Here is a 26236-nt window from a genome sequence, read left to right as displayed (position 1 = left end):
AATTTTTCTTCTTACCCAAACCCCAGAGTGCTCGCCCTCCTCCCCTGGTTGCTATATGCTGTGGGAGGACTCTGGGTGTTTGAAAAATGAGTCGGGCAACAGGATTGGCTGACAGAGCTGTTTATCAGACCATTGGCAGAGAGCAGCCTCACCGAGAATTCTTTCTCGGAGCCTTTCAGCTTGGAGAGATCTCAAAGGCCTTGGTTTAAGTCTTCTACACGAAGATCTCATTTCATACTACCCTTTATGCTAAACTCACGCTAACACTTCCCAGCAGGCATTGCACACAGCTGCAGCCCTGGGCTTAGGAGTAAGCCAGCAGTGCGAGGCAGGGAGTAACCTGTCCTTCCCGCGCATGGGACCGTCCGGGTTCCCGCTGGAGCTCTCCTGCTCCTCCTTCCTTGCCTGGGCTCCGGCAGCGAGCAGGCCTCTCAGCCCCAGAATGCCGATGGGCAACAGGAAGCAGAGTAGCTGCGGGACGAGACAGCAAAGCTGACGAAAGAGAGGCTGAAGGCGTAGATGGCAGAGCCTTGCCTTCCTCCCGTGGGGCTATGAGCACACCAGTTCTCACTCACCAGTGGCCGCCTGGTTGTCACACCCAAGGACACTTTTCAGTTCTTGCTCCCTAGACCTCTGTCCTGAGTCTGGCCCTTTGAAACTCACCACCTCCTGGTTCTCTGCTTCCTGTCGTGCCTCTCCAATAGTGCTGGTCCCTTTGCAGAGGCCTCTTCCTTTAGGGGTGGCATTTTTTCCTCTATCCCCACTCCCTCCCTGAATGAATTCCTCCCCTCTTGTGACTTCAACTACTAACCGGATACCGATGATGCCCAAATCCGTCTCTCCAACCCTGACCTCCCTCCCCAGACAGGCCTCTCCACCGCCTTCTTAAACTCTTTGCCTGGATGCCCCATGGTCTTCTCAGCCAGTGCTCCCATTCCTTCTGTGGGACGCAGCGACCGGTGCCCACGGCAGGCAGCACATGTGGCTAGTGCTCCCACCAGCCCGTGTGTGTGTGTTGAGTCGATCCTGCCGATTCCCAAATCCAGTCATGCCAGTTGTATGTGACTAAATGTTAGGTGAGCTGATCAAATAAGAGCATAAAAAAGAAAGCCGTAAAGTCTGTGAAACAAAATTAAATTGTTTAGAAAGACTCGGTGAAGATGAATCTTCAAAAATTCTGCTGTTTGGGTATGACAGATACAAAAGAGTAGGGGAAAATTATAAAATTCAGGAGGAATTCTATACTGATTGCCTTACAAATGTCTGAGTTCTCTTAAAAAACAAACTAAATTATAGACAATGAATTATGATGCAGTTTATTCAGAAAAAAGTATGGAGAAATTCAATTAGCATACTCTTTAAAAAAGTTTACATGGGAAAAAAAACAGTTAGTGAATGTACATTTACATAAATTAAGTTAAAACGAATGTTTAGTTACCTCTGTGTCTCCTCTGTATGATTCCCCTCCTTAGCCAGCTCCTAGACTAACTAACCAGCCACCTCTTTAAGTTCATCGAATGAGAGACCTTGCCCCATCAGATTGTTATATAGCTTGATTGAATTAAATGCGTGAAATACTCTAAAAACTGTCAAAGATGTCAGCGTTCGTGATCTCAGCGCCCATGAGGAGGGCCAGGTGATCAAGATAGAAGAATGATCACAGGTTGGTGCTGACCTGTCAGCTCATTTTAGAAATCAGAATTGTATGGCTGAAAACAACTTCAGATATCTATACCTCCCTGCCCCTCTCATTTATAAGTTAGAAAGCTGAAGCCCCCAAAGGTGAAATAAGTTATTACATGCAAGAAATCCAGGTAGCTAAGTCTTCGTTCACTTTTCCTCCATTTACACCATGCTGACTTAAGAGAGAAACTTTTCCTTCGAAGTGAGAAAAACAAAAGCCCTCAAAAGTCCTAATTAGATTTCAGTTAGTGAAGGTTTAAAAATAATGGATTTACATCCTTGGGGTTGATTCCTTGGTTTCCCAGAAAACCAGCGTGCGGCCCCCAGCTTTAGAAGGGGAGCAGGTCATCCTTCCGCAGCAGGGGACGCTGGTGAGAGCTTGTATGAATCAGCTAAACGGCCCGTTCAGGAGTCACTGCGCCTGCCTCCCGCGCCGCCCGCCCGCATTTGCCCTCACGAAAACCCATCTTTTCCTCGGTGCTTTTGGCATAGCCCGCTGTGTGAGGTGCTCTCTGAGGCTGCGTTTGCCTCAGGTCACTCTGTTCACAGTTTCGGTGGCAGTCCTTTCAAAAACTGACCTTTTACACTAGCTTCAATTAGAAAGGCTCGGTGAGAGGCCTCTGTATGAGGGGACACCGTCCATGTCACACAGTATGCCCTTGGATGCAGAATACAGCTGCTAAATCCGAAATTTCACCTTTCCAAGAAACGAGTGTACCGTGCTGACCTTCAGAGTGAGTGAGGGCGGGGACACCGGTGCGGTGCCTGTTTGTTGGGTCAGAACGGACCGGTTCGGCGGTCATGATAACTGCAGAAATACAGAGCAACCTGACCGCCAGGTGATAGAGATCGCGGTCAGCAACGTAGGCCAGAGCTGCCTCGCCCACGTCGTCGGAGGTAGTGACCCTCACTCAGCCCTCTGGGCCGCCTGGGCTGGCGCCAGGCCCTGGAGACCACCTGCTAGCAGTCCTGCCTGCTACCCCAGTGTGCTCTCAGATACCAGCAAGTTCTGTGTGTCCTGTGGTGTGAAATGTGGTGGGACACATTGCCTTCGGGCCGGGTCACCTGCTCCACACGTCTCTTTCACCTGGAGTTCAAATCTAGTTCTAAAGGGAACTGCTAGCTCAGTGAAACGACGCTCCTTTGTTTCGCTGCCCAAAAAGCAACTGCTCGCACCAAACGCATTCTTTGTGCGTTTTGGTTGGATGAGTTGAATAAAATCCCTTCCAGGTGGTTTCTTCCCATCTTCATGTTTTCTGCTGCCATGTTAATTCTAGAATTTAACACAGATGCTTGTTTTATTTTATTATAACATATGTCACTCCTATTTCTTGAAAGGAGTCTCCCATAAAGGGACTTTTTTTGTGTTTGTAGTCAAAGTAATCATAATGGTTTATGATCATATGCAAATCTTGAGCTTTTGGGGAGGGGCACTGTGGGAAGCCCTCACTGCCTCCCTGGTTCTTGCTCTGTGACTCAGGCCTGTCTGACAGACCCTGGGAGTGCTCGGAGCTCCCGGCCTGTCTGTCTTGCGACACAAAGCCTGCCTCCAGGCAGCCTCCCCTGTAGGGAGGAAGGTGACATGGCTTGACTATGATATGACATTCTTAGCCATTGTCTTCAGAATGGATAACAAGGGAGGGTAGCAGGGTGCTAAATAGAACCTCAGAATAAAAACACCTTGGGAATATTGGTTGTTTTCACAAAACTATACATACAGCTTTCTGGGGCTTTCTCTACAGCTTAGCATTCCTCAGTCTGGTGATAGCTCTTAGAGGCCACTCTATGCCAGGGCTTCTGAAGAGTCCAGCCCTACTTCCTGAAGGAAACTGCCACTTCCGGGTCTCCAGCAGGTTGTCAGGGGATGTGAATGGCTCCTAATGAGTCCTTGACTTTCGGAATTTGGAGGAAGTTGTAGTGAAGAAAATTTATTTCTATCTTCTTTATTTCCCTTCATACTGAAGGAGCTTTTACTGAATTCTCATGAGTCTGATATGAATCCCACCTGGCATGGTGCTGAAGCTCAAACTTTAGGCCGTTCCTTTGAGAGGACTTGATTGTAAAGATAAGCTTGTTAATGGAAATAACTTTTAAATACCTTGGGACTCTAGCAGCTGTGGAATGCTATTATGGTTGACCTTGGCCTAGCCAGCCTTTAAGTCAAGGGCCTGCAGACTTTCTATAAAGGGCCTGATAGTAAATATTTCAGGTTTGCTGGGCCTTCTGGTCTGTCACAACTACTCAGCTCTGCGATTGTAGAGTGAAAGCAGCTAGAGACAGACAGGCAAATGAGTGTGGCTGTGTTCCAATAAAATTGTAAGAACACTGAAATTCGAATTTCATATAATTTTCATGTCACAAAATAGTATTCTTCCTTTGATTATTTTTCATTCATTTAAAGATGTAAAAACCATTCTTAGCTCGTGAGCCGTGCAGAAGCAGGTGGAAGGCCAGAGCTGACCTGTGGTCCATAGCGTGCTGACCCCTGCTTAAATGAAATTCAGCTCTGTTACCCAGTCAGCTTCTAGCAGCTCATCATCACTGCACTGGGGAATCGGACTGGGTAATGGAGAACAGTTGTGCTAAGTTAGCTCTCAGGGTGGTTTCATGCAATTAAGTAAATTATTTCTTTGATTAGTACCATGCTTAGCAGGTCCAACTAGAGGCCAAAAGTAGAGGAATAAATCAGTTTAGCACCAGTTCACTTACCCTACAGTCAGGTAGCTTTAATTAGCCAGAAGCAAAAAGAGCAGTGGCTCTAATTTCCCACCTCTGCCAGCTCTGCAGCCTCTTCACAGTCAGGCGCTGTTTACTACAACATCATTAACCATCTTCCCCGCGCCGCACTCTACATCCATCCCCATGTCTGTTCTGCCACAAGGGCTTTTCAGAGACTCGAGGGGCTCACCAGACTTTAAAGGCAAGGGAGGGCATTTCAGGCAAACTGGTGCAGGCGTGGAAGGGGTGACAGATGGCAGATTGTTCCAGATTTTGGATCGTAGAGGGTGAAGAGAGACAGTAGCTAGAGAAGGAGGCAGAGGCTAGGCCTCGAAGCCCGCAGGAACCAGCTAGGGGAGCCATACAGTGATTCAAAATACTGGAAGTGATGTGATCAGAACTGAGTTTTAGAAAGAGCTTACTGGCTGTAGTGTGGAGAGCAGACTGAAAGAGAAAAATATAAAGGTCGCTTATATTCCAAGAGAGAAACAACAAGGGCCTGACACAGAGACTGTGGGGAGAGAGAAATTTACAGATCCAAGAGAGGAAGGAAAATTGGCCGCGACCTTGACAAGGTGACTGGTTAGATATAGGAGGGAGGTGGTGGGTAGTGAGGGAAATCAAGGAATCGGGAAATCAGGTTTCCGGTCTAGGCGCCTGGGCTGATGCAGTACCATGGACTGGCTGGGAAACACTGCAGCCTGGGATAGCCGAGAAGACAGGCGATGGCTTCCATTTAGGTAGGGTCTGTTGAGTTTGAGGGGCCAGCTAGAGACAGACAGGAAGAGACGGGGAATAAGCATGTGGGCATAGTGGTCTGGAGGTCAGCGGGCAGGGCTCACCTAGAGGTAACCAGCTGGGAGCCAGCAGCCTCCAGAGGGTCCTTAGTGTGTACGAATGAGCAGCCATGTGGCACACAACAGACTGGAGGGTAAGGAACACTCCCTCCCACCCCAGTTCTCAGGTCCCTCTGTCCTTATAAAAGCAGCTTTAAATCAGGTTATAAAAGCAGAAGTATATTCTTACAATGCAAGTATGTTCTAATGTTGGAAAATTTAGAAATTGCATGAGTCTAAAGAAGAAATCAAAATCCTGTATAACTCCATCCCCCAGAAATACCGCCGTTAATATTTTGGCATCTTATAATTCCTTATGAATGTCCCTCTTACCATGTCGTGGCAGGAGGGAGGAGTGCCTAGCATAACATACCTATAACTTTTCAATTCTGCTTTTTAATCTTATAGAATGAGGGTTTTTTTGCCTGTCATTCAGAATTCTGCTGAAACATTGTGATGCCTGTGTCATTTTCCGTCATATGAATCTGCTCTTAAACATTCAGCCATGCCCCAGTTATGGACGTGTAGATTCTGGGTTTTGGTACTATAAATGATAGTGCCTTGGCCATCTGTCTTCACAGATCTTTACCCTGATTTCTGATTATTTCCCTAGGACATTCCTGGATAGGGTCCGAGATACAGACGTGTTTTAAGAATCTTGAAACATTGTCACATTCCCTTGTGGGAAGGTCATACCAGCTTATACTCCATCCAGTAGCCTGTGAATAAGGACACCTGTGATGGAAATACCTGTCAGGGGTTCTCTGCCCACATGGGGCATGTTCGTGTCTGTCAGTCCCTCTTTCTCTCTCTCAAGGTCATGTCTAGGTCTCCTGAAATGTCCCAGTGACTGTGGTCTTGGATTATTCCTTTATCTTTCATATCGTTTGATGTGTTAACACCGAAGACTCTTCCTATTTGCACAAGCCATTATAAAAAATGCTCCGAAGGCTCCTAAATTTTTAAGTGACCGAGAGAGGTGGTTGAAAGCATCTTGCTGAACCCTTGCTAACAGGGAGCCTGGAGAGTCAACTGGGGCCCCAAACTAAAGCCCTTCTTTCCGCTCGTTAGAATGAGTGAAGAAACCCATTGTGTTGAAATGGTGCTGAGCACGATCGAGCGCTGCATTCTTGGACCCTCAGAGAACTTTGTGACTTCGCTAGCCTTTTTGTTGTTGCTGTCTGCTGCGTGTAGTAGCTTTCAGGCATTGTTTGGGTTGGCGATATGAATAATCATAAGGAGATCTAATTGAATTAAGAGTAAGGAGAACAGAGTCGCCCTGTGTAGTCTGTGCCACCGTAAGAATTGCTACGCCTCTCTGTAGGGTGGTGATATGCAATATGGGAAGACTTGTGCTGGAAATTCAGGCTTCCGTTTAAAGGTTCACAGTGCATTACTTCAGCCATGGAGATAGTTCTAGAATCAGTGAGGCTTAAAGAATATCACCCTGTCAGATTTTTCTTTATTTTTCCCAGTTACCAGTTTCATAATAATCATATTAACAAAATTTTCGCTTAGATTTATCCATCTCATTTATAGATAAATCCACAGCCAAGAATCTGTACTCTTTTGAGCCCTTCAGTGCCCAGGTTTTCTAGGATGGCCTCTGGAGCAGAGTGGGGCATCTGGAGAGGGACAAGCTGCAGCCTCCGGCTTCAGGGAGAACAAGGGAGCTCACGGGTCCCCGGTCACAGAGAGCTGAAAGCCTTCCTTTGCGAGAAAGCCGGAGGCTGACTCAGTCATCGTACTTTAATTTCACGTGGAATGGGGAAAACAATCCATACTTATACATCCCAAGGCGTGAACAGGAGACACTTGAAAACTCGACCTAGTTGTATATAGGTAACACTAATTACAGCCACTTACGTGAGCCGATCACTATTTGTGGCTTGTTAACATACGCATAAAAGCTAACACATATCATTAAGTTTCGGAGTAACTTTGTGGAGCAGCTTGTTATTATAACCTAAACTCTTCATGTACTCACTCTTCCTCTAGGCATGTCACATAGTCATTTACTCATAATTTTCAAAAATTAGAAGGAATACGGGTAATATTATTCTGGAAGTTGTTAAAAATACAGACTCAGACATGATCTCCGATGCTCACAGGACAGATATTTCTTGAGTTCCTGTTGTTACAAATGCTACTGTAATTCTGTGGAGGAGCCTTAGCCTAAAGCTGGCATAGTGAATTTGAGAAGAACTCTGTGTCCTTGCGAGAAGCTCCAATAAGATAAAAAGCCAGGCAGTTGACAGGGGCGAAGGAGTACCGAACCATCAGGTCCTTAAGTAGGTGGGATTCGTGGGGGGAGGCTGGGCTGGGAAGAAGCCCTGAATCATAGGTGATGACTGCGAACACATAACTGGAGAATAAGAACCGAAAGTCGCGGACTGCCCACCCTGTAGAGTTCAGAGATACACCGCTGGCCCCCGTATCTGCAGGGAGTTGGTTCCAGGCCCCCCGCGGACGCTCAAGTCCCCTGTATGAAATGGCATAGAATGATGCAGACGACTGGCCCTCCGCATCCACGGATTCCTAGCCATGGATTGAATGTACAGTTGATTGACCCCTTGGATGCAAAACGCACAGATTCGAAGGGCCGGCTGTGCTCCATCACACTCCACCGTCCTCTGAGTCCTGGACCCCCTGAAAAATAGACACACAAAGCCGACTGAGGTCAAAATATCCTGTCTGTTACTGATGAGGTTTGGGTTAAAGAAAGTGATGAGCGCAGGTTCTGTCTGCACAGCGCCTTGTAACAGCCCAGGAGAAACTAACATATAGAAAGAAACTGTTAGTCACTAAAGGGAGCCGAAAGTAGCCAGAGACGGAGAGAAGCACGCCCTCTGCCAGCCAGACCTGGTACTCCGCGCGTGGCCCCAGCGCCACCTTCACTGTCAGGCGCCCTCCAGTGCAGTGGCTGCCGGTGAGGACCAGTAGCCGATGGTCAAAACCAATCAGAGGACCAGTGCTCTGGTCAGAATGGCCAGCACAGATCTTCAGCACGACCCCGAAGTCTGCTTTTTATATAACTTTAGAAAGTAAACTTGGCTCCTGCTCCACTTTGAGATGCTCCTCACTTGCTTGTACCCAGGCTGGTTTCTTGCAGATGGGACAAGCCCTGCTCCCAGCCTCCTCGACCCCTAGACACCTTACTTAGCTTCCAGGACCCTGAAGGGTGAAACTCCCAGTTCTGCTGCAGAGAGGTTTGCGCTGGCCCGCCCATTCTTCCCTCCCACTTGGGGCTTTATTTACACCTGTCATCCCTTTTGGTCACATGTCACATTGCCTTGTTGTTTTTCATTTGCGTCCCTGTCTCCCTCTGTAAGAGCGAGTCCCTTAAGTGTAAGGACAGCGTCTCGTTCGTCTTCGTGCCCCCAGCGCCGGCACAGCGCTTTTTAACCAGGTGTTTCAAGGTCTCTAAGCATCTCTGTATATAGTGGTCTTTTTAAAAAGAGGTGACGGTTGTGATCTGGGAGAGAGACTGTGGCTCTAGAAGAGAAGTGTGTTTATGTAAGAGAATTAAATGCACATTATGAATCAAAAGGGTTCCTCCCCTTTTGAATAAAAGGGTTGGGTGTTTGATTACTTGCCAGGGCACATGGGGTTTAGAACAAGGTGTAATGAGGACTTTCTCAAGGTGGAGCTGCCCGGACAAGTGTGAGGAGCCAGGAAGCTTCAGCACCCCAGGGGGCTGGCAGTGCTTCTGAGGCGCCCTCTGTACTTCTGTGTTCACCTCTGTGTCCTCGGGCCAGGCCCTCGGGGAGCCTGGCAAGAGGCTTTCCAGGGGAAGGCACAGAGACCCCGGTGTGTGTCTCTGGGAACGGGGATGCTCAGGCCTGTCAGACACCTGGCTTGCTAGCACGGGAAGGTGGGCGAGGCACCAGATCCGCCCTCCCCCCTACCTTCCTCTTGAAAAGATTCCCTCTGGGGTGAGCTGGGGTGAGCTGAGATGAGCAGCCATCCCCACCCCCCTGACGAGATGGAGTGATTTGTGTGCCACGGTGGGGTCCCCAGGCTGATGCTCCCCGGGAATTCCAATCGGAGCCCGCTTTCGCTCCAGGACGGGCAGTTCGTTGCTGTGAGGGGAGCGCTCACGTGGCAGCTGGAGCGAGACTGCGCCCAGACGGCCGATCCTGAGGCCCCAGCGCTCCAGAGGCAGCGAGGGGACACAGGGCTGTCACACTGAGAGATGCCGTATAAGAGCCTTCTGGGGGTAGGGCAGGGCAGCAGCCGGCACCCCTGGTCCCTCTCTGAGATTCAAACCTTCAGGTTAGCGGCCGTGATGGTCAGACAGACCCGGCCCCCCCGGCCCCGCTTTCACACTCATGGGTAGGACGCTCTTGGACACGCCCCTTCCTGTTCACGGGACACTGCACGTCCCCGCCCTCCCCCTGTGTCACACCCCATGTCACTTGAATGTGAGCGGAATTGCGACATCAGAGATGTGGAACCCTCGGACGTTGGTGAAACCTGCCCTGAGGAAGGGCACTCTGCAGCCACGACTGCCCGTCGGGCCCGGCCCAGTTGGTTTCGGTTTCTGCGGTGCCGTGAGCAGGGGGCTCTGCTTCTGCCCTGTGCGCTGTTTGTCCTAAAGTGTCCTAAACACCGCCGCTAGGATGCTTTCCCACATATGCTTTCCCCTGTCGCTCGAGGACCTACGGTCTCCTGAAGCGACCTTCATGGACCAGCAGGGTTCCGTAAATATTCTGGGACGAGATACAGAACTGCGAGGTTTTCATTTCGTCAAACGAGGACATTTTCTTAAAAACCTAGTTACCATCTACTGTCTCTATGATTTTATAAATGAAAACATTTTAGCACCAAAACAAAGGAAAGACGTGACCTCACCCTATGGGGCAGTCTTTGACACTGAACTTCGTGGAAAACCTTTTTCTCGAATTGTTGATCTCCCATCAGCCTTTAAGAACTAAGATCTAAACACTGGCTTTGGGGGCCCCCCGCGATGTAGCCCATGTTTGGTGTTCCGTTTCCCACCTACCCCTGCGCCTCCCTCACCTGTCCTTCCCTGCCTCAGGTAGCCTGGGCCTCCGCTTGCCCCCCAGTCCCACACACCCACTTCCTCCCGAAGCCAGCCGGCTCTCCCTGCCACGTGCCCGCTGTGGTACTTGCGGGTTCGCATCCCTCTCGTCCTGTAGTTGTGTTTCTTTCTTCCCTGCTCCGTCCCCGCCTGCATTCTCGATTGCCAGCTGTGTGGAAGGCAGACACCTTGCTGTCACTTCTGTCTCACCCATAAATCCACAGTGCTGGCACAGAAGAGGCGTGCTACAAGCTGTTCCCAGCTCTCTAAGTCACCCGAGGTCACTGGGTGCTTGAGGACATTCTGCCCTCTTTACAATCTAGAACTTGAAGATGTGGCCCTGTTATTTCTCAAAGAATTCCCACAGTTTTGAGGAATGGTGGTATTGTAACGAGTTCGGTTGGTTTCGTAACACACCATTCCCATTTTAAATGACGTGAGGCAGACATATTTTAATAGGGAGAACTAAAGAGCTGTAAACTTATTTTGTAACTTTAGAATATCCCTTTTAACTTAGCTTTTTATTTTCCCACATGTCTTTTGAATGCCTACCGGGTACAAAGTACTATGCCAGGCGTTGGGGACAAAAAAATCTTAGAACATGGTCACAGCTCTCAGTACCCCAGCCCTCAAGGGTAGCTTGATGTCTCGTGCAGAGAGGATAGATAGAATGGGGCGAGCAGGAGAAGTTGGGCTGTGTGTGGAAGTGGCCCCTTTGGTGCTTTCCATGAGGAAACTTGTTACAGGGTGAAGGGGTCACTTTAAAAGTTGATTAGAAGCACGGTCATTCTGTTTAGAAAAGTTTTCTCTTGTACAAAATAGAAATAAACAATTTGCTATAAGAAAATGCTAGGAATACTAAAAATCAATTAGAAATTATTCAATCACCCCTTGAATTATGACCTCCTGGGGTCAAGGAAATCTGCGAGTACAGACTCAAAGAGCAGCACCCGGGGAGGGGACACCAGCAGGTGTCTTCTCCGCTTGTCACCATTAAATCGGCAGTCTCCCAGAGAAGAAAATTTGCTAATGATTACCGGTCGACAGGGTTTGAAGTAGGCTTGAACCGGAAGCTGGGACCAAGCTCTGAGAACTCGGGCTTGGCTAGCAGGCAGCTTGAAACCGTTCCGGCTGCCATCAGGAGCTGTCCCCTTCCGGTCCCCTGCCCTCCACCCCAGCCCAGTACTAGGACTCAGCTCTAGCTCTGGCTGCAAGCTTCCGCCCGCAGAGCTCAGTGTCGCTGCCTCCCTGGACACGGACACGCTTCTGAGCTCACGCAGCAGAGGAGCAGAACTCTGCTCCGCCAGCCTGGTGCTCCCGCTTCCTGGCCCGATTTGACTGCTTGTTGCCGACTTCCTAGTCCCTATGGAGATCTGTCCTGTGTGCCCGGAGGCCTGGCTCTGAGCTCCCGTTTGGCACACGCTTCCACCTCAGGCCCAGAGTCAGCTCTCCATTTGCCACCAGTGAACAGTTTGCACAGCAGGGAACTCGGCGCACAGACCCTGCCGCAGACCGGCCTGGGGTCGGAGCCTGACGCTCTCACTCGGCTGTGTGACTTGAACTTTTCTGCACCTCAGTTTCCTAAGATAATAATGAGCAAAATGAGATAACACGTTCCTGAGATAAAATCGGTAAAATGGAGATGATAATAGTACCTACGCCATAGGTAATAAGTTGTACCTACAAAACACTTAGAACAGTGCCCAACCGAAGTTAGCTGAGTGGCCGGACACTGAGAAAGACCCCATTTCTGTCCTCACCGAAGAGCCACCTCTTACAGAGAAGAATCCAGTAGGGGCTACATAGCACAGAGGTGGTGGCCACCGCAGAGAAGGAGTCACTTAGTCTGTGATACTTCAAATGGGCCGGATGGAGGGGAAGGGTGGTGTCCTGCGGGCGGGGGTGCCGCAGTGAGCGCCCAGGCTGGGCCACGTCTTAAGGCGCTCAGGAGTTGGCACCGGATTGATTCTTTAACAGAGGCACCATGCAAGATTCGTGAGCAGGGGAGCGAAGGAGATGGAGTTGCACACATCACACTCCAGGTCCCTTGAATAGGTGTGAAATATTCCATTTGTATAAATATACCATGGTTTATATAACCCTCCCTAATGCTGTGATAGGTCATTTTTAGTTTTTGCTGTTGTGAATAACACAGCAATTACTATTCTTATGCATAAAATTTGCAAATCATTTTGGATTATTTCCTTAGGAATACATTCTTAGAATTACTGGATCGAAGGGAATTGACTTTTCTTCTGTGATATTTTTCTCTTTTTTATTAACTTTTATTATTTTACTGTGAAAGTAATGTGTTTGTTTTATAAGAATTTAGAAATTAACAAGTAAGCCAAAATTAGCCATCGGTCACCCATCATCTAATAGTAACATTTCCTGTGTATCCTAAAGACTGTGTATTTTCAGAGCTTTTGATACAGACTGTCAGGTAATTTTCCAGAAAAGTTAGAATTTAGGCTTTCCACAGCAGGGAACAATGGTGCATCGCCACTGTCTCTCACCAAATTGAGAGTCTGTGGATTTTATTTAATCTTCGTTAATATGATAGGTTGGAAATACAGTTTTATTAATGTTTCTACTTATATTTGCTTCATTGTTCATAGGCTGGATCAACTCTTCAGCCCTTTCTCTGCCATTTCTATGAAAAGGCAGATTTTGTATACTATCACTAGAGTCTCCCACTAGCTGCATTTTTAGCCAGAATTACTTTTCTTCCCCAGTAAGGTATAATTGACATATATTAAAATTTACTATTTTAGTGGACAGTTCTGCAAGCTGCAAACAGCACAGTAAAGACACAGGGCAGTTTTGTCATACCAGAAAAGTCCTCCATGCCCCTTACTAATCAGTCCCTCTCCTCTGCCCTCAGCCCTGGCCAACTGCGAGTCTGTTTTCTATCCCCATAGTTTTGCCTTTTCCAGAATGTCATACACATGGAATCATACGGTCGGTAGCCTTGTGAATCTAGCTGCTTTCTCCAAGTGTCATGCTTCTGAGGTTCATCCGTGTGGTTGTGTCGTGGTCATTCCCTTTTACCGCAGAGTAGTATCCCCTGGCAGACATGTACCAGTTTGTTTATCCATTTGCCCGATGAAGGATGTTTGGGTTGTTTCCAGTGTTTGGTGATTATGAATAATGTGGCTGTAAACATTTGCCTGCAGGCTTAACTATTAAGTTTTCATTTCACTTGGGTAAGTACCTAGAAGGGGGATTGCTGGGCCATACAATTAATTTTATGAAAAACTGCCAGCCTGTGTTCCAGAGTGGCTATACCACTCACTAGCAGCGTATGAGAATTCTGGTTTCTTTACATGCTTACCGGCACTTGGTATTGCAGATTTTTGTTTGTTTGCTTGTTTTGGTTTTTAACCATGCTAATTGATGTGTAGAGATGTTTCATTGCGGTTTTCATTTGCATTTCCCTAATGACTAATAATGTCGAGCATCTTTTTATGTGCATTTTGCTGTCTACGTATCTTCTTTGGTGAAGTGTCTGGTCATATCTTTTGCCTATTTTTTAATCGGGTTGTTTGGTTTCTAATTACTGTGTCAAGAGTTCTTTTTCTATTTTGGGTGTAAATCTTCTGTTAGATATGTGATTCGCAATTATTTTCTCTTAGTCTTTGGCTCGTCTGTCCATTCTCGTTTCTTCATTCACTCTAGCTTATCTTTTCATCCTCTTTTGAAGAGCAAAAATTTTTAACTTTGATGAAGGAGGTTCAGTTCATCCAATTTTTCTTTTATGGGTTGTGTTTTTGGGGCCAAAAAATCTTTAACCCAAGGTCACAAAGATTTTCTCTCTCCTGAAAGTTTTGTAGTTTTAGGATTTACATTTAGGTTCTCCTTTCCTTTTTAAAACACTTATTTCCTAGGCACGGCACAGAAGTTTCTTTTGGGAAACAGTGCCAATAACAGAGACAGACACACCTGAGCAGGTTTAGGATGGAGTCAGTCCTGGGAGCCTTGCCAGGCATGATGCCCTCCAGTAACCATCTGAAAAAGGAGTATAGGTTTCAGAAGCTGCCCCAGGAGCAGCTTTTAAACAGATGTGAGGCTTCACTGCCTTAAGTCTTGGCATAAAAGTGAAGATTATAACTTTCTAAAAGAGGGTGCTGATGATAAGAAAAAAACCTCTAAACTTTCTAGATAAATCCTCTGACTGCTACGGAGTCGGGATGGCATGTGGTGCCAAGTGCAGGACTTTGCCGATTACATGAAAACACCCATGTCAGTGACTCACCTAATCATGCTTTAATCTCATCACCGAGAGGCTTTTAAAAATTATAGTCAACAAGGCAGCTTGCTAGTTACGACTGCCATTGAAATCGAGTTTTACTCACAACAGCTGGAGTATAATGTGGTGGGAAGAAAGCCTGACGTGGGTGAGAGACCAAGGGTTGCTTGCCTGGGAAGGATGTGCAGCTAGCGTTTGATAGAGATCTGTGAAATGATCAGCCTCGTCCAAGCCGAGCAGAGACCTGCCATCTCTCATCCATGGGAAAATGCATCGCAGCAGAAACAGTCAGAAAACTGCATTGATTATCGGCTTTGTGTCAGTCACTGCACAACGGAGAAGCCAAGGCCCTGTCTCAGTCCAGAGTATTATCCGTGCTGGGACATAGGAGCTCAGGAAAGATTCCTGTCCTAGTGAAGGAGGGCAGCTGAGAGCGGGTTAGAAATGGCTTCTCCGAGGATGTTCCGGGCAGAGCAGTACAAGGGGCTGGTGTATTCTGGGACGAGCAGGCCGTTGGCGTGACTGCGTCATAGGAAGGGCTTACGGTGACTCTGTCTTTGTCATAGGAAGGGCTTACGGTGGCAGTGGGAGATGTTATCGGAGCTGTAACCAGGGCCGGTCTTGAAGGACCTTGTTTGCTTTGCACTGAAATATGAGTTTTTCTTGAATTCACCTCGGCACCTTTGAAGCACTTTGCCTATGGGGGTGATGGAATGGGACTTGCTTTTTTAGAAAGTCCTCTCAGGCAGCTATGTAGAGAACAAGTTAGAAGGGGTCCAGGTAGACATCGAAGCATCTGGCTGCAGCGGTCATCCGGGCGAGACCCGCTGGGGCCCTAACCTGAAGTCATGGAGCTGACAGGCAGGCTCAGATGGAGGGTACCGAGGAGGTGGAATCAGAACCATAAAAGGGGGGACAACTGGGTGGTCATTGTGCCACCCAGGAGAGTCCCCGCTGCCACCTTGGGAGGAAGAGCTGGCATCAGTTGGGGACCATCTAGGCCTGAGCTGCATTGGGGCCATTCAGTTAAGGACCCCATGAGGCAGCTGACCACAGAAGTCCGGTGTGCCTCTGCCACCCTGCCATGGTTCTTCCTCCGTTCAAGCTAAGCAGGCCTTTCTGGAAGCTTCGGGAACACACGCACCTTCCAAAGCACAGTGAGCGGGACCGGAAACACGACATAAAGTCCAGTGCGAGAGGCTGTGAGGAGCACACAACACCTGTCACCTGTCCCCCCGCCGTGAGCCAGGTCGCCAGTGAGGAGGGTTCCCCACCCAGTGTGGAGCTGCAGGGAAACGGCCACCGTTGGCGCTGGTCTTGCTCGTTTTCCTCCTTCCGTCCTTCCTTCCCTCTCTTCCCAGCCAGGCCCTTCTCATTTGTGTTTTTTTTTTTTTAAGAGTGAATTCATTCCTGGTCCTTTTTGAAACCCCACATGTCAGTGATAGATGAGGCGGTATTCTTTAACTTCAAAGGGGAGAAAGTGAGTGTGTGAATGCGGGCCGGGGAGGTGAAAAGTCCAGGGAACAGGAGACACATGGGGTGACCCCGCCATCAGGAGGAGCGCCCTCCATCCCACCCCTGCTGGTGCCGTGCAAAGGCACAGACAATGCCACTTTCAATAAATCACGAAGCATCCTGAATACCCGTTTTTGTGTGTTTTCAATGGGCCTTGGGCATATTGCTTAAGATAGAGCCAGCCATTTGTCCTGGGTTCCCAGCTACTCAAAGTGCTCTCTCGACTATATAATGGAGTCTTTGCATATGTGATTTTTGGGGGAGATTTTTTCAGATTTCCATAGCTAGTCAAGGTGACCTCGTGGGTAGTGCGGGCTATTGTCACCCTTCACACATGCAGCCTTTGAGTGATGCTGAGCTTTGTGGGGTATCCATGCGGCACCTAATTCAATCACACATCTGACCCTTGCCTCTCTGTGGCACTGTCCCCTTCTCTGTGCCCAGCGTGCTGCTGGGGGCCTCCGCACAAACCCCGGCTGTCCTCTGGAGGCCTCCGTGCTAAACAGAGAGCTCGGGGCCATTTTCCCTGCTCAGTCCCCTAGCGGATCTGGTGCGGGGTGGGGCTGCTTGTTCCCATGAGGACACACGTGAAGCCGCCCGGTGGACGCCCCCTTTAAAGGTCCCCTGGTTGTTTCCCCAGCGGAGTCTTAGGAAGTGAAGAGAAGAATAACCTGGGGTCGTTTAAGGGCTGGCGTGGTCATTTCCTTAATCGTCTGTGACCGTTAAGAGCCCTATTTTCTATGAAGAGGCACAGCAGCTTCATGGCTTATTTTTAATAATAACAAGCAGCTCGGATTGATTGAGCACCTGCTGTTTGTCAAATGTTTCACACGTTACCCCGTTTAATCCTTAAAATTTATACCCATTTTTACAGATGAGGAAATTGAGAGTGGGGTTAATTAAATAACTTTTCAAAGGTCACGTAGCCAGGAGTAGCGGAACTAGGATAGAAACGTTCCTTATTCTGCTTAATTTTTTAATTTCTCTTGTTTCTCGTTGTTATTTTTTATCTATCTACATAATCTGACAAATGGATCCAGTCCTAATCCTAGATAACTTCGAATACTTATTTTTAAATACTGTATTATTCAATTTATATAATATTCTTGAAATGACAGAATTATATAGCTGGAGAACAGATTGGAGCTTGCCAAGAGTTAGGGGTGGTGGGGATGAGGTAGGTGGCCCAGAGGAGATCTTCGTGGTGAGGGAACAGTTCTATCTGCAGATTGCAGTGGCACTTAATCAAATCTACATGTGTGACCAAATCACACAGGACGGGACATACATTGTGCCAATGTCAGTTTCCTGGGTTTGCTATCATATCATAATTATATAGAATATCACCTTTAGCAGAAATTGGGTAAAGAGTATATGGACCTCTCTGTACTATCTTTGCAATTTCTATAAATCTATAATTTTCTCAAAATGTAAGGGTTTTTTATTCACTTGTGTGGGAGATAGGTGTTGTACCTGGGAAAGCAGCCCCCGTCACGCAGCGGCAGGTGGCCTAGGAGGGGAGCGCCACCTGGAAGAGGGTCCAGGCGTTAGCCTCTGTCAGATGTAACCTGAGGCTCTGTTTGTCTTCTGGGAAAGAACTCGAGAGTCGGGCCCGAGTTGCAGGGCCGCAGTCGTGTGCCCAGGACAAGCTTCACGACTTCTCTGAGCCTCCGTGTACGCACCCGGTCGGGCGGTTGAGAGAATCTGGCAGGAGCATGTGTTTGTGTGCTTAGCACAGAAGGGTTTATTGAGTAAGCTCAATAAATCTCGGCCGTTTTTGTTACCATCATCAGTATTATTTTACCTGTTCCCAAGCCGTACCCTGCATTCCGTAGTCAGGTCAGCCTCATATGTATTCACAGGACAGTGAACATTCACCCTGGGTTTGTCATTTATTCCTTCAACAGTTATTTTTTGAGCACTGACTTCGCCGAAAACTCTGTTGTATGCTGTGGGTGCAGTGACGGACAGGACCCACATGGCCTGTGCCCTAGGAGAGCTGGAGGTCTCGCTTTTCTCCATTACCTGGAACCTCACATCTGTGTCTTTCAGATGCCAGACCCACCCCAGGCCTCACCCACTCCACGCGGGTCACTCTGCCGATCCGTCTCTGGGCTCCGCCAGCACTGCAGGCCACGTGACTTAGCCATCTCTGCCCACCTGGACCAGTTTCTCCTCCCCTAGTTTCTGGCCCACTACCGAGCAACACAGGCCTATGCCTAGCAGGCACTCGCTCACAGAATTGTAAGGTGGATGGCCACAAGGAACCCAGGAGAGCATCTCTCCTGAGGCTTTCATTCAGATGAAATTACAGATAGGAGCCCATGACTTAAGTAATGGAAATTGGCTATTGGAAGTTCAATAGGATAACAATAGATCCTATATTAGTCTTAGTTTTTGTTGTGGCTTTTAAAAAATTTTTATTTTATTCCTGCCATCTACCATTTTGACTGGCTGACTGATGTTTCTTCTCTTAGCCTTTTGCAAACCCTGAGCGTAAGGAGCCCGTGGCTCTGGTTCTGGTCTTGTTACCAACTAGCTGTGTGGCAGAGGGCAGTTGCGTTGAATTGGAAAAGCAGAGCCGGCCCATCTCTCTCTTCCTCACTTGCTGGCAACTCGAGTCGGCTTACCCGGCACCTGCAGTCTCTAAGCAGGACACTGAATCGGGCGGGCCCTCCCAGGCATCTGTTTCTTCCAGGCCAGCTTCTCCATCCGAAACCAGCAGGTCGGTGTGCTCGGCCTTTTCAGTGGACAGAGGGCATTCCCACCCCGTTCTTCAGTAATGGCTTTGCCAGCGAGCCGCGGAAGGCTGGCTCTCTGAACACCGCTCGCTGTCTTTCGTCTGTTAGGATCTGAACGAGAGGAGTAAATTGTCGGAGCCCCCCTTTTACAGGAGAAGAAATTGCAGGTGTGGCCCAGTGGGAAATGCACTGACTTTAGTTAGTTAGACGGGTTTGGGTGCCATGTGTGGGTCCACTAGGTGACCTCGGGTAGGCAAGTTACTTACTTCTCTGAGCCACAGTTCCCTCACCTTTAAAATAGGAGCAGTGATACCTGTACACAGGAAGTCTGGTTGAATGTGGAACCTGTTATTCCTATTGCATGGCCCTCCATCACCTAGGAATCCTTTATTTAATAAAGGCTGGTGGGGATCACAAATAGTAATCAATAGGGATTTTTTTTTTTTTTTTTTTGGAGCTTATAATCTAGCTGCGCTGGTGTGATAGTTAAAACAGACAGCTAGCGACGTGTTCCAGCTTGAGAATAAATGAGAAGACTCAGACCATGATAGGAGCAGTATTTTTATCTCCAGACCATCAGAGCCAGCTCCCTGCCTTGCTCTAGCAGGTCGAGTGGCCTCTAACTCTCCCGAGCAGAGGTTAGCAGACGAGTTGTCGCCAGTGAGACGGGCCGGGCAGCCGCCATGTCGAGGGACGTCTGCCAACCTTTGAAGCTTTTCTTTTGAGTGCTGAGCCTCATCTAGGGCACACCGGCCTCCCTGCCTGCTGCCTCACGAGACCTTGTCACCAGAGATTACAGTAGGGCTGCCCTGAGATAGAAAACCCCATACTGGCACAGCTGCCGGCCCGCGGGCCTGTGTAGCTGCTGAAGCAGACAGGCGAAGCTCGAGGCATCATGTACCCCTGCTGGGGACCACGTCAGTCCTGCACATGGAGAAGTGGCTTCCCAAATATTACTCCAGCTAAGAAATGGAACCCTATGACAGTAGAAATTCCTTAGGTTTTAGAGTGATCACATCTGGAACTATTGGATCCCACTTGGCTAGTTCCAGTGCGTTCATCTTTTAAATTTTGATCTCAACTCATTATAAGAAATAGACCCAGGCCTTATTACATCAGGAACATTTCCAGAGTGTTTGCGATAGTCTAATGTTGTTTTTCCTCGTTTAATTTTCGCAACAACCCTATGAAGTAGGTACTATCGCTATCCCTGTTTTACAGAGGAGCAAACTGAGGCGCAAAGAGGTAAAGTAACTTGCCTGGAGTTACACAGCTAATAGGAAGTAAAGCCAGCACGTGAAACTTAGCCAGCCCGAGGAGGCTGTGCCTCCGCTTCCGTGCCGCGTGGCCCCAGCATTGGTCGGTTTGTAGGCGCATCTGCTCCCAGTTCCTCCCCGATAGAGTAAGGCCTGTGTCCCAGGCAGGAAGGTCGCAGCAGAAGCGTGAATTCTTAGGAGTGCTAGAAAGAGATCTGTGCAGCCTGATGGGCAAAAGGTTAGCCCAGGGGATCGCCAGGGTCCCCGCGGAGTGTGGGAGCCGCTGGCTGTCCCGCGTTCCAGCCCAGAGCCCCTGGAGAGCTTATACAGAGGCTGAAGGGAAAACACGTTTCTCGCTAATTAAAATGTTCCCTTAAGATTATTGCGAAATTTACTTTTTTAACATTTAACATTATGTCTAGTTTCTTAAATGATTTTTAGCTATGTGAGATTATCCAGTGATTCTCTATTTACCAACACTGATTTTTCGGTTAGCAAGGTGAATAGGAAGTCTGTTCATTTTCCTTAGTACTGGATCCTGACACTTCTAATACCCTCTACTGACCTCTTTAAATTTTTTTGGTGTTTGCATTTCAACTTAGCTATAAACTTCTTTCTGTATTTTCTTTAAACTTTATAATACCTATACGTTCTTTGATCTTTACCAGATGTGATATGTTGTTCTATAAAGAAAAAGGCTATTTATCTCCTCCTCCCCTAAAGCATTACACTAGTATGTTACCTAAAAGTCTAAATAGGGTCTAAATAAATACACATAATGGGGTGGTAGGGACAAAGGGGACAGGGGAGGACCTGGAACAGTTTAGTGCAGCATGTATCTAACTCCATAATATAGAAGCTACAGTCCCATGGTTTTCTGTTTCAGTGGTCCACACCCTGCATCTTTAACAAGGCTTAATTTTGAGGAATACAAATTATTAATGTAAATTTTAATCACATATACACACACACACACACACACACACACATATATAATGTATAGTTTGATCCTGAATTTATAAAATTTTATGTTTTGCCTGTCTCTCTAGAAAAAAAAAAGGCTATGTAAATTATTTTGGATGAGAATAGTAACCTCAGGTAACCCCAGGTGTGGGCCTCCTAGATGTCCCTTCCAGATTGTTTTGAGCAGTTCAGTGAGTGTTGCCAGATCAGCAAGCATTTTGTGACTGGATGGCGATGGACAGCTATTCTTCTGCCAAGATGTGCTGCTAAGCCCACGGCTGCAGGTTGAGGCCAGGTGGCAGGAGCAGGGGAGAGGGGCAGATTGGCTGTCCCAGGACCAGGGGGATCTTAGGATGTTGTCCCGGAATACACTGTCCAGACGTTTGGCTCTGTCTGGGAGGAAGGAAGCAGAATTAGCATGGAATCATGTCATGAGCTTTGACAGTTGCTCTTGGCCACATAAGACAGACTTATATAAAAGAATTCCTAACTGCCACTTCTTTCTCATTAAAATATCTAAAGATGTGAGCACCGGTTCTTCTCAAATCCTCAGAGCTGCTCTCCTCACAGACGCGGCAGGGACATATTATGAGTGCTTCCTGCCTTCTCAGGAAACCTAGAAAGTATCTCACATTCATTCGTAAAGCAAGCCACAAAGATGACCATAGAGAACTCAGCTCCATTGTACAGGTGCGAAGGCTAAGGCCTTCAGCATCCCCCCACCACCCCAGAGGCTGGGAGAGAACAGACGAGCGCAGAGCCGCTGGCTCTCGCTCGGAGTTATGTAACTCCCAACGCCTCAAGTCCCTGGAAACTGAGGCCAATTCCCTGGAAGATCATTCTGTTCTCTCCTGTTTTTTCAAGAATAGAGCCAGCTTGATCACTGGCTCCGAGGGTTGTACGAGAATGTCCCGTTTTCTCTCTTCCGTGAACTGAGTGCCTACCATCACGATCACTGTTTAGTCAAGTTGTATCCAAACCTGCCTGGATCTCAGCTTTACGCACGTTTGGCCTACCTTTTGAGGAACCTTATTTTATTTATATGTGCCCTCATCTATCCCCACAGAGAATCCGAGAAGACTTACAACAAAGGAAATAAACCGTGAAATGAATAGAAAGACACTCAGAACCAAGGAAAGGAGGCAGAAGTCATGTGGCATCAGCAAGGCCGAATGCAGTTCCTAGGCCTGCTTGTTGTGCTGTCTGACCTCAGCAGCACAGAGGCCGAGGTGGCCTGCTCTGGGGTGAGGGCAGCGATTTCATAAGGTTATTTCTTATAACTAACCTCATGCAAAGTCGAGGGGTACCGTTCCTAGCACTAACAGCAGTTTCTCCTATCAGGCTTGATATGGGGCCACAAAATGTTATAGTGGACAGATTTTACATTTATGACAAATGAAGAAGAGGGTTTTACAAGACTGTTCCTTCAAACAAACTGATGAAAATTGAAGAATATGATTAAAACACAGCTTGAGGAAGAAGGCAAGTGAGGTCGTGAACAAGTGCGTGCCGTCCACATACGTAACTTTCCCGTAGCCTGAGCTGACCCAGGGATAGGCTTAGGGCCTCTGCCTGAGAGAGCAGACAGCCTGTCACCCAGGCCACCTCTAGCACGTTTCCCTTCTCTCTGCTGTGTGTGCACGGAAGCTGCAGAGCAGACTCTCTGAGGCGGGAGGCTCCGTGAGGTCTGCAGTGGAGGCATCTCTGCTGCTTGGGGCAGGACCTCGAGCTTCAGAACGCAGATAGCTGGGTGGCAGGACTCGTATCTTCTAAGCTCCCTCGGATGCGCAGGTACCTCCACGGAGGGGCCGTATGCAGCCCGCGGTCCCCACCAGCACTTTCCCATGGAAGCCACTCTGCCCAGCTCCAGTCCCTGAACAGTGATTGGCCCGAGCCCCAGAGCTCTGAGCAGAGATGGGTCCGATCTGATGATGTCCCAACACGGCCACCCTCTTTGGCCATGGAAATTGTCAAAAATGCTTCAGCTGTGGGTGGGACAAGCAGATTGGTTGCACGTCCCTGCCTCTGACCGCATGTGACACGTACAGAGTTGCCCATCACTCTTTGTAGTCACCGTTGTCATATCGCCCAGAAATTTGAGAGGCGACAATGTAGCCCAGCGACCAGGTATAAGGCCTGATCAGGAAAGCCGGAACAAGGTTTCTCTTCTTCTGCTAGAGACCTCGGGGTGCAGAGCGAGCTCTTCTGGGCTGGTCTCCGCCAGTGACAAAGGCCGAGGCAGTGTGGGGCACTGGCCAGCAGAGCTTCGCGGCCCCGGCCTTGATGCTGAGTGGTGAGACAGCCCCCCGCAGAGCAGGCCGTTTTGCAGGCGGCAGGAGAAGCCAGGCGTCTTCTCTCCGGGGACTGGCTCGTCGACTGAGGCGAACTTAGAAAGAACCAACACACTTGGCCTCTGAGGCTCCTGCCTCCAAAGCAGCCTTCCCTGTGAGTCGGCCATAAGTCTAGAGACAGACGGATCTTCTGAGCAGGTAAAACCTCGGCATTGAAGAATCCTTGTCCTGTCATCATTGACCTTAATGAAAATCGAACGAGCCTCTGGAACAAGGTGCAATGGAGTCAGGAGAAGCGGCCTTAAGTGAAAACACAGCTGTGGGGTTTACAGACGGTGCTGCAGGGAGGCGTCATCCAGTGGGAGCGGCCAGCCTCGCTATAGACTTTCCAACACTAATGAATCGGGAACTCCATGCTGAACAGGATTTAGTTTGATCGGTCCCTGTGCCAGCAGATGGATGTATTTTTCTTGAAAGACCAAGGTGCCAGAAATCTCCATGATTACGTTACTGGAGCAAGGTTCTTTTTTGTGGTTTGTGAAGTTGAGCGTCAGGACTGCACGATTCTCTTGCTCTTTCTCACTCTTATTTTTTCCAGGTCAGAACCAGAGCTTGGGGTGGGGAGGAAAATCCTGCTGAATGAGCAAGTTCTTTCTTAAAAAGCTCTCTCCAAGTCCAAAAAGACTTCAGTGGACTTAGGAGAGAGAAACTTAATACATTGCCATAGAATCGTTGTGGACCAAGCGAAAGCCAAGTCCACAGCATCTTTGTCTTATAAAAGAAAGCAAAGAAGAGATGGAAAAAAAGAAATAATGCTTAGGAAATCCAAACCAAACAAGGAGAACTGAAGAAGGAAAACTAAAGATCACCTCGGAGCATGTGAAGGTTTCCTTCAAATACGATTTTTCAATTACACATCCAGGCTCAGGTAGAAGCGACTTCTCTGTTCTTTTTAAGTGCCATAAATGGCATACCTGAAATGTTTGAACTATGATGGGATTTGCCACTTTGAGCTTAAGAAGAGTTGGACACCTTGCAAGACCAGTGGACTGCGAGGGGAAGAGTCGACCGTGGAGCGGCTGGAGGCTTCCCAGGCTGGTCCTTGACCCGCGTTTGAACCTTGGTCCTAATAGCTAGCAGATTGAAGCAAGCTCACAGGCCTCCCGGAGAACCCATGTTGGTTTGAACTCGAGCGAGCCTGGCCACGGAACTAGCACTCTGCTTCTACCAGCTACCTTTCTCAGCACAGCCCTGTGAGCGGAACTCGGGGCTGGGCTCCAGGGTCACCCCTGCTGGATCCTGGAGCAGCCCGCAAGTGCCGTTCAGGCCACGGGCAGAGAGAGACCCGTCGCCCGTCAGAGGTCATCTTGGAGCTATTGTGGAGAAGACAGGCAGCTCCTAAACTTAACACGTTTCTTGCCTGTCCAAGGTCAGGCCAGGCATTTCAAAAGCACCAGAAGCTGTGAGCTGTTATCTTCCTCGGCTGATGGGATTTAGTGCCAAGTGGCCTGTGGGTAATGTCGTTCTTGCAGGCTGACTTTCCAAGCTGGGCCTCTCCCTGGTTGGATCCCTGCAGGCCTTGGTCCGAGCCCGCACTGGCACAGAGGACAGCCCGTAGGCCCGCCTGTTCCCTCGCCGTGCCTGGCTCGCAGGACGTGTTCAGTAAATACCGTTGAGTGAAGGACTAGGTGTGAGACAGTAGCACCTGGGGCATCGAGAAGATTGGAGCCACTCCTTGTCGTCTGGTGGCATAGTTACTGAGTGTGGGCAGATGCGAGGCCACATTTCTTTACTGCAGTGAGAGGAGGAATAACAAACTCGGGGGTGAAATTGGATGACTACAGGGATCTGTTCAACCAGATCAAATGTGCCGCGGGGCACAGAAGCCTGCAGGGGGCACGATTCCGTGTCCGTAAGCTGAATGGCTGGAGCACTTAGTCGTTAATAGATGAACAGACTGTTCTAAATGCCAGCCCACCGACAGGCACCGGGCACCTGCCGTGGACAGTGGCAGGAGCGCCAAGTTCCCAGGGTACCTGGCGGGGCTCCCCGCCCTGAGCCCAAGCCCTGGAAAGTGGATCTGCTTCCTCGCGGAGCCCCTGGACGGGGGTGGGAGGGCAAATAGCTGAAAGAAACCAGAGCATCATTAGGAAGGAGGAAACGACTGCTAGGTGAGCATCTGTGATGCTGCACGGGCCAGTTGGACTCGTGCATTCATGTGTTGAAACCTGCACATAGTAGGCACCTGCACACACAAACCCACACATACCTACACACCTGTAGGGACACGCTTCGTGGGAGACAGCATATCGTCATCCTGGGTAAATTTCAGGCCTCTCATGGAGGGTCTCTGCCCCCACCTCCAACTCTCCATTCCTTGATTTCTCCTTGGATCTCGTGACTGACGGTCCCATCTCCAAGGTCAGACACGGCGTACTCTCTGACCACAGACAGTCCCTTCCACTCCCTCACCCACTGACTCCCACAACTCGTCTCCTTGACCTCATGGACACCCAGGAAGCTAGTATAGCCCAGTGGTTAGCAACGTCGACCGCACTTCTGTTCTGCCACTTGCTAATTGGGCCAAATACTTAAATACCTCTGTGACATGGGGGTGGGAACTAACCTCACAGGGCTGTTGGGAAGATTAAAGTCACACATGAAAGATGCTTAGGACATAGGACACGCTTAATAAATATCAGCTCTATACAGCACATCTGTTACCCAGACCCTTGTCCTCCAGTCAGCCCCTCTCATTTTTATTTCCTGCCTGTTCCCCGTTAGAGTCCCCGGTCCATCTGTCGCCAGTGTCATGTCTCTGCTCTCTCCCTCAAACCTTATTCTTCCCTCATACTTTCCTGGCAGATGCTCAGCTTTGAACCTACCCAGCTTTCTTCATGCCAGTGTCTAGGTCGCTAGAAAAAAATCAACTAGGCAGGT

At 48.7% G+C, this 26236-nt stretch overlaps 1 protein-coding gene across 5 annotated transcripts in view; it reads left to right on the top strand.

Moving 5' to 3' along the window:
- DIS3L2 (DIS3 like 3'-5' exoribonuclease 2) overlaps nucleotides 1–26236 on the top strand; it is a 272704-nt gene that overhangs the window by 204917 nt on the left and 41551 nt on the right. The gene's annotated exons all lie outside the window — the stretch shown is intronic.

The sequence above is a fragment of the Pteropus medius genome, unplaced genomic scaffold (assembly GCF_902729225.1).
Source record: "Pteropus medius unplaced genomic scaffold, Ma_sr-lr_union100, whole genome shotgun sequence".
Lineage (NCBI taxonomy): Eukaryota > Metazoa > Chordata > Mammalia > Chiroptera > Pteropodidae > Pteropus > Pteropus medius.
This window is presented reverse-complemented; position numbering and strand designations above follow the sequence as displayed.